Raw genomic sequence first — 16,430 nt, 5'->3', positions numbered from 1 at the left:
CCTGGCATGGATCTCAGCTACGAGGAGTCCCCTCCATGAGAGCTCAGGAGTGTTCTGTCCACACCTGGACTGCTTGAATAGTGTGTGTGTGTGTGTGTGTGTGTGTGTGTGTGTGTGTGTGTGTGTGTGTGTGTGTGTGTGTGTGTGTGTGTGTGTGTGTGTGTGTGTGTGTGTGTGTGTGTGTGTGTGTGTGTGTGTGTGTGATATCACCATTATATCTGATATCGTACAGCTCCATAAGTCTACATACTACAACCAACAACTTTTCCACATTATCCCCAGCTGTATGTGTGTGTGTGTGTGTGTGTGTGTGTGTGTGTGTGTGTGTGTGTGTGTGTGTGTGTGTGTGTGTGTGTGTGTGTGTGTGTGTGTGTGTGTGTGTGTGTGTGTGTGTGCGTGCATGCATGTGCGCGTGTCACATCAACTAACATTACACCAGGGTGAGTTTAATGCGACACTGGTCGACCCTACTGCACCACTAAATCTCATTAAAAGAACCTACTTAACTCCGGTTAAAATGTCAGAGCAGTCAGATCCAACTCCAAGACCGTTTTCTGACTGACGCGGCAATTAAGGCATATTGAATTTGATTGAGTTTGTCCATGCGGCCGGATTACTCACTACGCTAGTGATTTTTAAGGATTTAATCTCTAGATGCGGTTCCATTAGCATGCAGAGTGCTGCGACAGTTCCAGTGGATTGTGTAATGATGATTGTCAGAAACACGATGGGATGTGAGCGTGTATGTGTGTGTTTGTGTGTGTGAGAGAGAGAGAGAGAGAGAGAGAGAGAGAGAGAGAGAGAGAGAGAGATGAGAGAGAGAGAGAGAGAGAGAGAGAGGAGAGAGAGAGAGAGAGAGAGAGAGAGAGAGAGAGAGAGAGAGGGTGTGTTAGAGCATGTGCTGGCAGCCTCCCAGCCCAGAGTATTTTTAACCAGGCATCCAGGCTATGCTGGAAGGATCAGGTTAACTGCAGGTACAGTACAGTAGAAAATGCACATTCCAACTATATTCATAAAGTTTTAAATAAAAAAATAAATACCATACTTCCTATTCAAATTTTCTTAATGCCTCCCCGGTTCATCTGGTCGGCCTCGTTCCCCCTAGGCCTAACAAAAATAATGGTTGGTTTCAGGTTGCCGACCGACCCTGCCGATTTAGGTGCGACCCAATATATTTTATGAGTTTAAAAAAAAAAATTATATATTAAAAAAAAAAAAAAACATTTTTTTTTTTTTTTTTTTTTTTTAGAATAAAGTTTCATAGAAATCTTAGTCAAACATTTAGTATTATGGATATTAAACATGCTGGCAGAGTACATGCATCCATGTTGTTGTGAACATTTTAACCCTTTCACTGCCACACGACAGCCGGTTAACCCTTTCACTGTGACAATACAGAAGGTTAGCCCTTTTACTATCACACAACCGACGGCGATGCTCCATCATTAGCATCATTAGCTCCGCATCCGCGGAGCTAATGATGCTAATGATGGAGCATCGCCGTCGGTTGTGTGATAGTAAAGGGCTAACCTTTCTGTCCGTGTGGCAGTGAAAGGGTTAATTAAATAAAGAAATTCCCTATCCATAGTCGCCGTGGGAAAGAATAAAAAAAAAAAAAAAAAAAAAAAAAAAAAAAATTCCCTACCTACCCATGGGCCAAACTGACAACCAACCTGAAACCAACTATTATTTTTGTTAGGCCTAGGTACGGTACGGTAGTACTGAGAGTAGCAGGCCGTGCAGGCGAGCATGACGTCATCACCAATAAGAGAGTACACTGTGTGCCTTCCCATTGTCTGACCTCTGGAATGTGGCCGAGGGTGCAGAGTTTCACACTGGTTCAGTCACACTGTTGCACTCGGTCACTGCAGCCCCTGTCTCTCTCTCTCTCTCTCTCTCTCTCTCTCTCTCTCTCTCTCTCTCTCTCCTCACTTGCTCAACCGCTTACTTTACACACACTATAAACTTAGGAAAAAGTCTGTCAGTTATGCCCTGGAGACGCTCACGTCAACGATATCAGGGGAACCCAAAACAGCGTAAGCGACGCACTCCTCAAAAATGATGAATAAATCAGCGTGTGGCAAATTGACACTCGTTTTCCCACGTCGTGTCTTCAGTGTGCAAAGGGAGAACGGAAGTGAGTGCAATGAAAGGGGGGGGTATTCCAGAATGAAAAGCCACTGTGTGTCTCGGGCAACAAGCCAAAGAGTACAAGTGGCGAGGTGGGGGAGCCACTGCAGCCAGAGCCAGTGTAAGTACAGGAGTGGGACGCAATCTGGGAGCAAGCTGCAGAACTATCACTGCCCACCTTGTCTCAGTGTGAACCCAGGGAGAAATGAGGAAATGTGAGAGAATTTTATTGTTTGAAAAAGAAAATGAAAAAAAGAGAGAGAGAGAGAGAGAGGGGTAAGGGCTGACACAAATGATTAAAAAACAGTAGCGGTATAGTCAAAAGCAGTCAGAGAGGTGCCCAGGTTTCTAATACAGAGGAATGAAAACACGGAGGAGTTTGGACCTGCTCCTTGAATTAACAAAACAAAAAACGGTGGGGGGGGGAAAAATCGAATTATTATCCCTCCCCCCCAGAAAATGGCTAGGCTTGAAAACAAATTAAATGCACATATGAAAGCGTCTTTTATTTCCACAGCTTATTGACACATTTTCAGCAGAAGTGTCAAACTGTGTAACTTTATTTCAAGCTATAACACATAATAACCACTGGGGGTTAAACGGTTAAGAGCTACATACAGTGGGAAGGTAAAAGAAAATGTGGAGCCTACACAGAATACATGAAAGAATACTATCACACTATGTCCTTAAGTAGATTGTATTGTAGTAACAACAGGTGGGACAGAACACAAGAAGGATGTAAACTGTGTCCCCCCCCCCCCGAAGTGATCATCCATTATGCACAAAGTCTACCATACGAGGGAAAGGTCCCCTCCAAAGCCCATAATGTGTAGAAAACGACAGCTGAAAATGTAAATCTGGAGATCCGATTCCCCTCCTTCTCTCATACTTGATGGAACTAACAGGCTGTAATCCATGCAGTGCTCTGTGTTGGGGAACCAGCCACCAGAAAATACGTCTCTGCAATTAAGTTACATTATATATTCCATAAGGTAATATTCCTAACAGACTTTTGTATCCCCCCCCCCCCCCCCCCTCACCCCCCTAACCGACATACATGCCAAATTTCTGTGCCAAAGAGGAAGGCAGAAAACAAGAGCAAGACAGTGCTTCAAATCCCCTCTGTGTGTTCCACGGTATAGGAGGGGAAAGCCAAATGGGAAAGAGCATTAATAAAACATGACTGCATGATTTTCCAACCTCAAAGAGGCTAACACAGGAAGGCTGCATTCCCAGTGCAGTAGCGCCGAGGTTCAACGCAGGGTGAAGGGAACAGTCGTCTCTAACTAGCTCCCAACGCTGCGGTGCACTAGTTTAATCTGTGGGGCACAGTATCACACTGTGATCTTCACACTTCTGCCAGTCCTTTCTGCCTGGGACTGACTGACGATGTGTTCTGTCCCTTTTTTCATATCTTTTATTCGTCCTCTTTTTCTCTTCTCTGTTTCCCCACACAGGGTGTGTGTGTGTGTGTGTGTGTGTGTGTGTGTGTGTGTGTGTGTGTGTGTGTGTGTGTGTGTGTGTGTGTGTGTGTGTGTGTGTGTGTTTCTATCTCTGGTTGCGGGAGAAGGAAGCTGCGCTCCAGACTCCAGTGAGGTGAGGTGAGAGTTTGGTTATAGCAGAGCTGTTACCCCTGAAGTTGGAGGATGATAATGGAATTCACTGTAGCTGCAGGAGTGAGCACTATTTCAGGAAACCCAAAACCCTGCTTCACCACCTGTCCTGCTCCCGCTGCTCTATCTTCAACATCATTAGGAACTCAACACCGACATGGGTGGCAGCAAATCTTGGCAGCGAGGTGCTCCGTGTGGGCCAAGACAAATGAGTCCATATAGCCGCTGGACTGGAAACGGTACATTATGTGGTGCGGTGATGATTAAACACAGGCTACGGACAAACAAACCCAGTAGCTAAAGGCAGTCCTCCCTTCCCTGGTGTCCTCGGTGAACATTCAACGCTGTCGGTGAGTTTGAGCTCCGACCAAAACCATCGACCGTTGACTGTACCCTGAGGGACACCATGACACGTGTGTACCACAAGGAGCATCGAGCCCGGTCCCCCTGTATCCGACCGGCCAGGGACAACGGTATACATCTGGAGCAGGAAGGCTCTGCATCACCTCTGCATCATTAGACTGCTTTAGCTCCAACACAGAGGTCGACTCTTAAGGCTGCAATAAACATTCATTGCTGTCGGTGGGTTTACATGAGAGCAACTCACTGATCAATGAATGAAGACTGCGGTACAAACACCCCAAGGCCTCAAACTACTTTCAGCAGAGTGGATCACAGCCAATGTATACACGCTACTGTTCTCCACAGGGCCCGGTGTAACACACAGCAGTCATGTAAATGTGGAAAATATAACAGCATTTGATTAACTGTGTAAATGGTATGCTCGACCAAAATCTTTAAAGTCCTGTTATTACAATATTTGTCAAGTTTTGGCACTGTGAATCAAGAGTGATTTATTTAATAATTAGTAACCAGGACAGGAAAACTCCTGAGTCCTGATTTCAGGTTGTAGTCCGTTGCAATCTATAAATTTTTTCAAATGTAACCCTAGTCTACACCAGGAAGTCCCAGAGAATGTCTTTTTTCGGATGAGATGGGGCCAAGAGGGGTGACTCCAGTCCCAGACCACAAAGCTCCCCTTAAACAGCTGGGAGTCTTCAGGGTCTCACTGTGCCAAAACAATAGAGCCTGAAATAGAGCTCAACACTCAGCAAATTCACTATGGCAAGAACAATCCTAAGGGTGGAACAGAGCGGGGTGCTTTCACACACAATTTTACTTTTGGTTCAGGTCGACCCGCTCAAACAGAAAGAAAAAGTGAAACAATCGGCGAGCTTGATTCTTGGAAAGTAAATGTCCCCCCTCTCAGTGTGTAATTGGAGGAGATACAGACATATGGAAATAATCTCACAGTAATTGCCCTGTAAGGTTATGTTAACATGCTGGGAAATTTCAAACACATTGACGTTTTCCAGCCAGGCCAGACCCAATGCATGTTTTTTATCCTTTATTTACAGTGGAAAGTGTCTGAGGGGACAATGAAAACCAGCCCAGTTCCCTCTTGTCTTTCAACTGTCTTAAACAGAGAAAACCTAACATTATTTCCCAAGAGGAATTCACATTATACATGAAGTCAACCTTTAGCCTCATATCAGAGAAGAAAGAAACGTAGTGTGAAATTCCTGAATAAGCCCCCTCCGTATTCCCTTGATTGATTTCACCGCAATATTATTACAAGAGCGCTCGTATTTCTCTTCTACTGTAAGCCCCACAAAGACGGTCTTTTTCCAACGAAGTACATGGCAAGTGGGTACAGTTTGCGACATGCGTTAGTGCCACACACGAAACCCCAGTTTGTTTATCCCTGCGGAGTTGGGCTTTGTCATCACGCACTGTGAAGTTATAGGGACTGACATTGGGAACAGTGTGACCCACTTCTCTGTGACCTGGAAACACTCCGCAGGCTTGACCCCGAGTCTAACGCCAACGCAAGTCACATCAAGCGAGAGGGGGGAAAACGGGGTGGGGGGGGGGGGGGGTTGGGACAGGAGGAACGGTGAATCATATCTGGGCTAATCATGAATTATTTAAAGGCTGAAATGAAGTGAAATCTCAGAGGTCAGCGCTCCAAACCTTTCAGGCACTCAAGTAATGGTCGGTGAGTAAAATACAATAAAAAATTGAAGTGCAAGGCTTATTCTTCAAATAAGAAAATATCCCGCTTGTCTTTTTCTTCAGTGTACGGTATTCACATAAACAATAAACTATCAATGTTGTACTGCCAAAGACTCGGTTTCACCTTGCAACTTTTATTTTACTTTTATTTTATTAAAGGAACAAGTAAAGGGTGGGATGTGAAGAAATGTCTTATGATGGACTGCTGCATTGAAATGGTACAGAGATAACAACATGAAAAACTGGAGATCTTAAGTGACTTTTGGATACGGGCGTATAAAGTGAGCCCAGTTATGTGAGGACAAAGAAAAAGCATGTGTTGGGACCCTGCCAAGTAGTTCCATATGGGTGTTGAGTTCAGGGAGTCCAGGAGGCATGTGGGAGCCATATAACCTGGGGAAACTATGTAATGTGTCTACTGCCCCCTGGTGGTCTATACTACATATTACTACTGGAGGAAACGATGGTGTACTGGTATCGATTAAATGAAGTTGGCTTCTCAGTGGATTAAATGACTCTCTAGTCCCTTGCATCCTTGCAAACCGGATAAAACACTCATTAACGCAACTAGAAAGGTGCACTCAGTAGAGCGCAAATCTCCACCAGGCGGCAGCCACACTTGTCTTCTCTCTCTCACACAGAGCAAACAAACATGCCAACAATATACAACAAGAAAAAAAGCATAACTGTGTTGACAAGTCACTAGCCTACCAAGGACAGCTGACAGACAGTACTAGCCCACACGTTAGATGGGGCTTAAGTGTAGGGGTCGGGGGAAACATGGAACAATGAAAGCAGATCTCCCTGCACTATTCCTATTATATTATTACACTATTACACACGTTTACACTAGTAAACTATTACACATTATTACACACTATTACACTATTACATATTATTACACATTATTACACTATTACACACTTACAGTATTACACTATCATACTATTACATATTATTACACTATTACATTATTACACTATCACACTATTACACACTATTACTATGCCAAATTTCCCTCGGGATGAATAAAGTATTTCTATTATATTACATTAGTACATTATTACACTATTACAAACTATTACACTATAATGCACTATTACAAACTATTACACTATTACAAACTATTACACTATTATACACTTAAGCATGGGGGCATGGTTAACCGAGACCAATGAAAGTAGTAGTCTGTGCTGAGTTCATTAACTGAGTCTATCCATAAGTCACTACGAGAAATGTTTTATAAGATATGAAAGGGGACAGGGCTTATTTCAATGGACAATGATGAAAATGTATTTATAAATGTTTTTTAATACATCGGTATATACAATGGGTACTCAACTGGTGGGACCAAAACCTAAGTGTGTTGTGTGCAGTGAAGTGCCGGCACATGAAAACATGAAGCCATCAAAAATTAAACGCCATTTAGAAACGCAACAAGATAAGTCTGCCTTTTTAATTTCATTGGGTTTTTACTTGCACTTTTGTTGCACTTTCCTTTTGGTTATTTAATGTTTTTAACCGTGCACAAAGGCATTGGGAATTACTGCAAAATTCTTTGTGAAATCAATTTCAAAAGTGCAAAAGATTTCAGAAATGTCTATGGAAAAAAACAGGTCCTGAGGCTAAACCAGTTGAGAACCACTGCACTATGGCATGTCCATGCTGTAAACACGGAGCTGATTCCCGAAGGCTCTGAGCATCACCCTCTTGTACTGAATATCTATTTCAATGGACAATGATGGAAATTAATTAAAATAAAATACTTGTCATTGACCGATTTTAATAATATTCCAGAATTCAGATCTACTGTCAGCCTATGATTGACGTTTCATCCAAATCGGCCTTGAAGTTTGTGAGATATACCGAGGAGTCGAGGACCTGGTGGAGATAATTATCGTCCCAATGAAACAGAATAGGGATTTCATCACAAACACAGTATAAGAATGATAACACTCACTGACAGTTACCTTCAATATTAAACCATCATAGGAATACTTATGATCGATCAACACTGAATGCTGAATAGTGAATTCACTCAGGCAACGTTGAAGAAAGAAGGTCCTGTCCCTGTAGTGAATAGCCAGCTGGTAATGATTGACCATGGGACAGGACACAGGAGTAGCCACTAAAGCCCCTGATAACCTCACTACTGTCTTGGTCAACTGTATCCATCAGGTAGAAGGGAGGGGAGGAGAAGGGGAGTGGGAGGGGAGGGGAGGGGAGGGGAGGAGAAGGGAAGTGGGAGGGGTTCAGACCATGGTACACAGCCAGTTCAGCCCGAGGGTGGCTGGGAGGAGGAGCCAGCCTGCTGCTGTGAGTGACACATGAAACTGCCCTCTCAACTCTAACCTGACATCAGGTAACGTCACAAAGCCATCATTTGTAGTGGATCGTTCTGTGTGAGTTAACAGGCAGATTTCTGGGTTAAAAGATGGTTTAGAAGTCTCGTGTGAAAAGCTGACACCGAAAATCTCACAACCATCATGGAAACTCCAACAATAATTTTTCTCCATCTCTTCCTCCGTTTTTGTACATTTAGCAGTTTTAGCAATTTCTCAATGCAAATTAACATAAGTGATCCACCAAAGATGAAGACCAGTATCCACAGTAACGCATAGCAACTAGGGGTGTGCGGAGACTTCATTATCTGTATCTGTATTTGTATCTGTTCAACCATCAACATTATCTGTATTCGGTTTCGGAAACGGGCATGGTTTATACCGGGATTTAAAAAAAATGTATACAAAGGCGGCTGCCTACCACCGCAGAGACACTGGTATCGAATCCAGCTGTCAGCGGTACCTCCGGCTTGGTCGGTCGTCCATACTAACACGATTGGCAGTGTTAGAGGGTGGGAAGCCGGTGGGGTGGGTATCCTGGTCGGGGCGCCTGCTCAGCGAGGAAGGGATCTGGGGGAAGTAGTGTGATCCTCCCACGCGTTACGCTCCCCCAATGAGAGTCCTCGCTGTCAGGTGAAAAGAAGCGGCTGGCTGACTCTGCATGTATCGGAGGAGACATGTGATAGTCTTCAACCCTCCCTAGACCGGCAAGTGGGGGGCAAATGCGCGCAACAACCAGGAAGGGTGGGGGGGGAATTGGCATAACGACTAAATTGGGATGGGAGAAAAATACAGAAAAAAGGGGGAGAAAAAGTAGATCATTTTCTTTTATTATACAATACAAGATGGAAACAGATGTAATCAAATTAACTAATTAACATTAGATTAAATCCAGCAAATGTATTTTCTAACCTAATATTAATTGGAAATGCAATTGTTGTGCCTTCAAAGCATCACATTTATTTAACCCCTTAAGCCCGAGCGGTCCGGTACCGGTACAAAATGTATATCACGTCATAAATAGATCAATACAGTCCATATAAATTAATGTTGCGTTTCTTTTTCAAATGTAGCCAAGAGTAAAGACCCTAACCCTATCACAACAGCAGTCAAAGTGTATATTTTCAGCACTACATTTGTTTACCAATGATTTTAAGTGTTTAGCAAAATAAGAGTTTATAAATATCTCAGCGCATCCCGGCGGAAACCGGATGAATTAGATGCGAGGGAATAACGCATAATGAAAAGTTTGTAGTCCTAAGAGAGAGGAGACCCAGGGCTTTCGATAGACACCTAGATTTCATAAAACTACACTACCCAGCTCACACCATCCTCTATCAAAGCTGTTGAAAATATTATTAGCGAAAGATTCTGACGTTATTTTTGTGATTATATCTCACAGGTCGAACAAACCTGAACGTTATTGCCATAAAATAGAACGTAGTTTGTTTCTTAACCTTTCTGTGAACGTCTAGGGAAAAAAACGTGTTTTGTTTGTTTGTTTGTTTACAGTAGATTTCATTCACGTCTTTGCTGCCCTGTTACGGGCGCCTGGTGGTACTAAATCCAGATTTAACTCTGCCATTGGAAAGAGGAGATTTGGCCCGACCCATAGATGTATTACTTGGCCATAATAAGGTAATTTATAGGCCTGATATTCTATATTCATATTTCAAATTGCATGTGTCCGGATGCCAAAATTCAGTACTGTATCTACAAACCCCCCTGTAAGGCGCCGGTTACACCTTTCGTTTAATTTTCGTTTCATTGTCAGATGAGTTTCGCCGCAACGTAGCAGCCTCGAGTCACACTTTCGTTTTTGTCACCTGAGCACAGTGATGTAGTACACTGCCAAAGCAGTAGGTGGCAGTAGGTGGCGAACATGAAGGCAATTTCAACCAATCAGAACTTGAATGTGCCAATACACTTCCTGCAAAGAACATGTCAACAAGGCGGGCGCCTATGGGCGCCACCATCTTTGCCTATTTTACCCAATGCAGCAATTCTTTTTCAGCAAAGTCTAATAAAAGTGCAATAAACAAAACGGATACATTCACTGTGTGTTCTGCCTGTCATTTGTTGATGAAACAAAACTAACATCAACACAAGTGACCACCAAGAGCGGATAGTTTAGTCTAAAAAAAGATCGGTAGCTACAGTTACCTGCATGCTAACGTCAATGGAATATGCCATTATAACAATATAGCATTGTGGCTAGAAGCTAACGTTAGCTCACGCTAGTTAGCCAGCACCAAACTGATGATATCGGGAGCTATCAGTAGTTAGATAACATTAGTAACAACGCTGTGTGTATTAAACAAAGGTGAATAGATGACTGGGCCATTTTGTTTAATGCTTGTTAAGTTGAAAGAGGAGCTTTGAGCTAACAGGGTCTGATAGCTAATGCTAGCTCATGTTAGCCAACCAATCGGTAATGCTAGCAGAATGAATGGATGTAAACTTTATTTAACATATTGCATAATGGGTACAATACAATACGGCTCAATACAAACAAATGCAGACTGTTGTAGCTTGGACTGGGGTCCTTAAAACAATAACTTGACAACACATGGTAGCTGCAGCTATTTGGGACAGCTCTGCTGTCACCGGTAGGGCACGCAGATGGTATCTACTGCGCATGGGCGTTTTCGCAACAACGGCACTGTGCAGACTACACGACTGTTGTCGGCGAGTTTTTGGCGCTACTCCAAAACGCAAACACAATTAAGCGTTTCAGCTAGGGCCACAACGTATCCGCCAAAAAACGCTAAAAAACACATTTCTGTGTAAAAGGGACATCAAACGTATTCAAAAAACGACGACAAAAACACTAGTGTAACAAGCACCTAAATCATCTGCCCTTTATTAATTTGCATAGATGTTTTGTACACGTGATCTAAAGAAGGTACTGAATTCATGTCTGGTAAATGTTAGCATGTCAAAGATGGAAAATCATAATTTTTTATAATAATTGATATTCTCCTTTGGTTCATTACAATTTACTCAAACATAGTAACATACACAATATTTCTGACACTGGGAATACAGGATTCCCTGAGGTCCATAGATGTCCCTAGATACCAAGAACATGCAAATGAACCGTGTAGAAGTGGAGCAAACTTCTATTTACTTAGGTATGTACTTTTAGGTGAATTCTCTGAAAATGGCTAGCGCTTAACAGGTTAATATTGACATCAAATGAATTATAAATATATATGTATACCAAATGAATTATAAATATGTATACCTCCTCATACTGTACTTGTCATCTGTACTTGTGCTCTGTTTCTCTTTATTCTTATTTTTAACTAAACTAAGTTTTATGAACTGTCAGAAGTTGACCCGTCCATTTAACTGGGGGACATTGAACAATCAGAAACTGAAAAAGATAATATTATACATCTTTTACGCTGCCTATATATGATTACGAGCCAAAGAACCTATTTTAGTGCTATTTAGCACCCTTTTTGTTAAGAGTGTACAGCAGGCATTTACACACCCACCTTCCCTCCCCTGATAAATCAGGTGTCTTCTTTTTACGCAGCCTGTAGCCTGTTGGTTCTGAAATAAGTCTCGAAAGGAGCGCACTAGCGAGTCACGATACATATAATTAATTTCACATGCATAACTCATAATGACTATATAAGACAAGCTTAAGGCAAGCTTTCTCTAGGCTTTTGAGAAAACGCCTGCCTTTTTCTTTCTCTCATTTGACGCACGATTAAAGAAATATGATATTTCCGTGGGTCCAAACAAAGAAACGGGGTAGTCTTACAGGTCTTAACTCATTCAGCGCCAGCGATTATCCCCACGCTTTAAAAGATAGGCATTTTCACTGTGCGTCACGATGTTTGCAGAGCTATATCTATATTCTATATTATAGCTATGGAGACAATACTATGGCTCATTTGACAGTCACTATCTCTCGTCCAACATGTAAAAAAGAGTAAATTTTTTCATGTATACGTTCACGTGTTATCCCGTGGTGAATATTGTATAGTTTCAGAGTGATCCGGGCAAATTCCTGGAAGCTGAGTTATGGAGCGCTGTGTGCATATTGCGAAAGTCGTTCGCGTTGCTCGCCTGGACACGATATTATGTTTCATCATGAAGGCATCAAAGGGGGGGGGGGTCGTTTTGTGATGCTCTGATCGTCAGCAACGGCATACGTTTTGAATACTACATACGTTGATCGTTGCGATTGATGTGAAATCATTGTAGGATCAAAGTAGGATTGATCTCATATAGTATAGTCATTACCTTTGCTAGGAGTTATTCCAAAATGAATATTCCAATTGTCTGATCGCGATTTCCAGTATTGATGTCCATCGGGTCCCTGACATGAAATGGCACATAATATGCATCAAGTGTGCTGGACGTGTTCCAAGTTGCTCGAATGAAGTGTTTCACTTGCCCGGGTCCAAATTCTCCGCCCGGACCATATAAAATGTAACACACAGTGTGAAATAAGGTTTCAATCGTAGGCGATACAGCCACCTAGCAGGATTCGGCCGGCATTGCACTCTTGAGGTCTCAGAATGAGTTCCAATGATAACACCGAGGTCCGTGAGAGTGTATAGAATATTAAAATCGAAATAAAAGAAAAACGATGAAAACCCGAGAAATCTCGGATATGGCGCTCAACCGCTGGCGAGATAACCCGAGAAATGTCGGGTATGGCACAGAAAGTGTTAAAGGTAGTTTTGACGGCAGTCCTACAGGTAGTTTTTGACGGCAAACAGATGATGGCCTAGGCGGAGCACGCTGCGTCAATGGAGCTCGTAACTTTTTTTTCTCTTCAAATAATATTAATATCTGTGTAATAAAAATATTAGTGTCCATCTCATTATCTGTGCTTTGTGCAAAATACCTCCCCCCTCCCTTTGCATTCTCAGCAAAGTAATTATTTCTTGAATATTTCTTGGAAGTATTTATAAGAAACTATTTCTTGCCTAAAATGTTATTCACTGAAACATATTTCAGTGAATCATTTAGGTGGAAAAAGAGAGCTTACTTACGCGCGACCTGCCATGTATTCCTGCATCCCATGACACGTGCGGGGGCGTCTGGCTCATGCAATTCAAATCAAACTGTCAAACTAGACGTTGCAGATCAAATTTAAATCAAGATCCAGCAACTGCGTGTCTTATTTCCCACATAAAATGTTGCCATATTTTAGGATAAAAAAGATGTAGCAAAAGAGAAAGTTGATGATCGACGAAGCCGCCATTTTCTTATTTGAAAACAGGGACCAATCAACTAGCAGTGTGTTTATCCAATCAGGTGCAGCTGACATGGGGAAATGGGAAGAGGGAGGGACTCACATGCACTAAAAAGCACTCACGGCTGGCACGGCTACCAAAACAAAGAAGAGAAGCTCAGATTACAACACACACAGGGGAGTGTGATGTCATTCTCTGCTCAGGAGAACACCATTGCACTATATCTTTACATAGAAAACAGTTGTTTGCTGCTATATTAATATAAAACATTTGGAATATAGCATCATTAAGAACAAACAATTGTCATGCATGCAACAAAAAATATGACAACAATATTAATTAAGTTTTTCGTTCGAATACAATACAACGGCAATTATTCGTCCTTTGCACGTTCACAAAGATATAGTGACGGAGCTCCCAGTTTTCTTCACAGAGCAAAGAGGGATACAGAAACTGCTAAGCACCAGCTACTCTCACAGTTTTTGAGTCTGTTAAGAAGAGTAGCAAGATTAGAACTTCATCTACTGAGGTAGTGTTGAAAACAGCTGTTGCTAACTCAGCTATTTGCCCCCTGACCTGTGTTTTGGTCACTGAATGGGGGTCTCCGAATTCCCACCCCTGTCAGAGCATTTACAAGCTCGGGGAGCCCTGCCACAGCCCCCCCTCAGCCCCCCCACCCTCCACAGCCCCTTGACCCTCGCATCACCCCTGCCCACTCCATGCACCAAGGCATCCTGGGAGGAGAATAGGCCAAGGGAGAGTAGCTGTGGCTCTGAGCCCACCTCCTCAAGTTTACAACCCAATCAGGCTCTGCCTCATAAATCCACGCCCTCCTCCTATATGCACGCAACAATGCCGGCCATTCTGTGTGCGCAGGTTTTAATAGTTCCCCCAAGCCTTCCTTCCACTTCTTACTGACTCCCACAGGTTTATAGAGGGCCGGAACAAAGTCCAGTCCAGAGGAGAGCTACACACAATCAGGTCAGCATGGAGTCACGGCAAGGTCAGCTAGGGTCAGGAGTTTCTGAACTGAGTCTGACCTCTGACCCCTCTCTGGTGCCACCTGGCACTGCACTCAGGGCCGGAGGAGCCAAACTGAACTTCGCCTGAACCTGGACCTTAACATTGGACGATCCCCCACCCCTGGCCCTTCCAGCTTCCTCTTGGCCGAGAGTTTAGCATATAAACCAAGAGCAGCCCAATGGGGAGATGCTCAGGCAGAAAATAACTGAGGCTTTCCTGCCTTGTTATATGTTTGGCAATACTGTATTTTCCCCCATGGAAACAGGTCACAGCTATTTACTTGTAGCTACACCCATATTCATTTTAAAAGTCAACATTGTATGGAGGATTACATTTTATATCACATTCATTTCATGTTATTGTTAAGGGACCGGATTCTTTGGAATTGGTTCCTACATCATTATTGAGTTCATACTCCCCTCTAGTGGATTGCAAAGGAATCACGTCATTTGTGATTCTCTTTTTCACCACTAGAGAGCAATCTTTAGCTAGTGCTTTTTATGAAGCATCAACCAGCCACTGAAACCTCTGCCCTCCGCTGTACAGTGTGTAGACTGTAGTCATAGTTGGAGGGGCATTGTTGTATCTAGGGCTAGGTATTATTAGACGTATGATGTATATCACGGCATACATACCTATTACCTTATGCATACTGCACCTTATGTGTATATTGTATACTTCATCAGAGCATATATTTAGCATTTTTTGCATTTAGCATTTTTTGATTATTAGATTAGATATGAGATTATTAGATTATATATATTGTAACTATATTTATTGTAGGGCAAATATAACTGAGAGGGCATACATACCCTCATCTTGCACCTTGTTGCCCATATGCGCATGTCCAGAGTTAATTATATTGTTATATTGTTTACGCTGCCTTTTTTTATTCAATCTTTATTTTTACTTCTCACTGTACTATAATTCTATGACCTGTACCATGTATTCTACTACCTGTACCTCCCCTCCCCCATGCTGCTATGATGCCTGAATTTCCCCAAGGGGATCAATAAAGGAATATCTTATCGTATCTTATCTTATACCAAAATTATGCTTTTTTTCAATACTTTACTTTGGCGAGTGATGTGTGTATATGATCTAACGCTGGAGACACACCGCTGTCAAAGTGACACAAGCGTCATTTCTCGTGCATGCAATACGTCTGGCTGTTTACACCAGCAGCAATTCCCCAATGCGGCAGTCTGTTCCGCTGCTCTTTTATAATCACAGGTAGAGCTGATATTTATTATGGGTTAAATAAAAAATCAAGAGCTTGATAACTCTTGGACATTTTAAATCCATGATTTTAAACCTGTCTCTGTTTGTACCTGTCTCCGACCCGAGAGAGAAAAACTCTATCACCTTCTTGCACTGTTCATCTCCACTCCCTCTCCAACAACACCTCCCCTCTGTGTGTGTGTGTGTGTGTGTGTGTGTGTGTGTGTGTGTGTGTGTGTGTGTGTGTGTGTGTGTGTGTGTGTGTGTGTGTGTGTGTGTGTGTGTGCGTGTGTGTGTGTGCGTGTCTTTCTCTGCTTTCCCTTCTCCTCTCCTCACCGCAAATTAACTGCATTATATATATATATATATATATATATATATATATATATATATATATATATATATATATATATATATATATATATATATATGTATATATATAATTGACAAAGCACATCCCATCTGTACCTTCATTGATATACAATTACAATACAACATATTAAAACCTTATTAGCGTGTTTGTTTATCCAGTTTTGATGGTTTTCTAATCTGGTATATGTTTTGCTCGTGACTACCGGAGAAAATAGACCAGACGCCGAAACCATGGCTGCAGATCACAAGCCAGCCATGGCGCAGTCTAATCTGTTAACAAGGACGCCAAAAGGAAACTGGCTGCCGATACCAACGCTTTGTGGCACTTCAGGGCCGTTCGGGGAGCTTAACCCTTTCACTACTACACTACAGAAGGTTAACCTTTCACTACCACACTACAGACGCTTTGTCGCGTGGCCGTGAAAGGGTTA

General features: G+C 42.5%; 1 protein-coding gene across 2 annotated transcripts in view; it reads right to left on the bottom strand.

The window, feature by feature from the left end:
- LOC311230629 (nuclear receptor subfamily 6 group A member 1-A-like) overlaps nt 1-16,430 on the bottom strand; it is a gene marked incomplete at both ends in the record, with an annotated part of 166,523 nt that overhangs the window by 131,944 nt on the left and 18,149 nt on the right. The gene's annotated exons all lie outside the window — the stretch shown is intronic.

This window comes from Notolepis coatsorum, assembly GCF_963971535.1.
Source record: "Notolepis coatsorum genome assembly, chromosome: 1".
Taxonomy (NCBI): Eukaryota; Metazoa; Chordata; class Actinopteri; order Aulopiformes; family Paralepididae; genus Notolepis; species Notolepis coatsorum.
The sequence above is the reverse complement of the archived record's forward strand: the minus strand, read 5'-3'. Positions and strand labels throughout refer to the sequence as shown.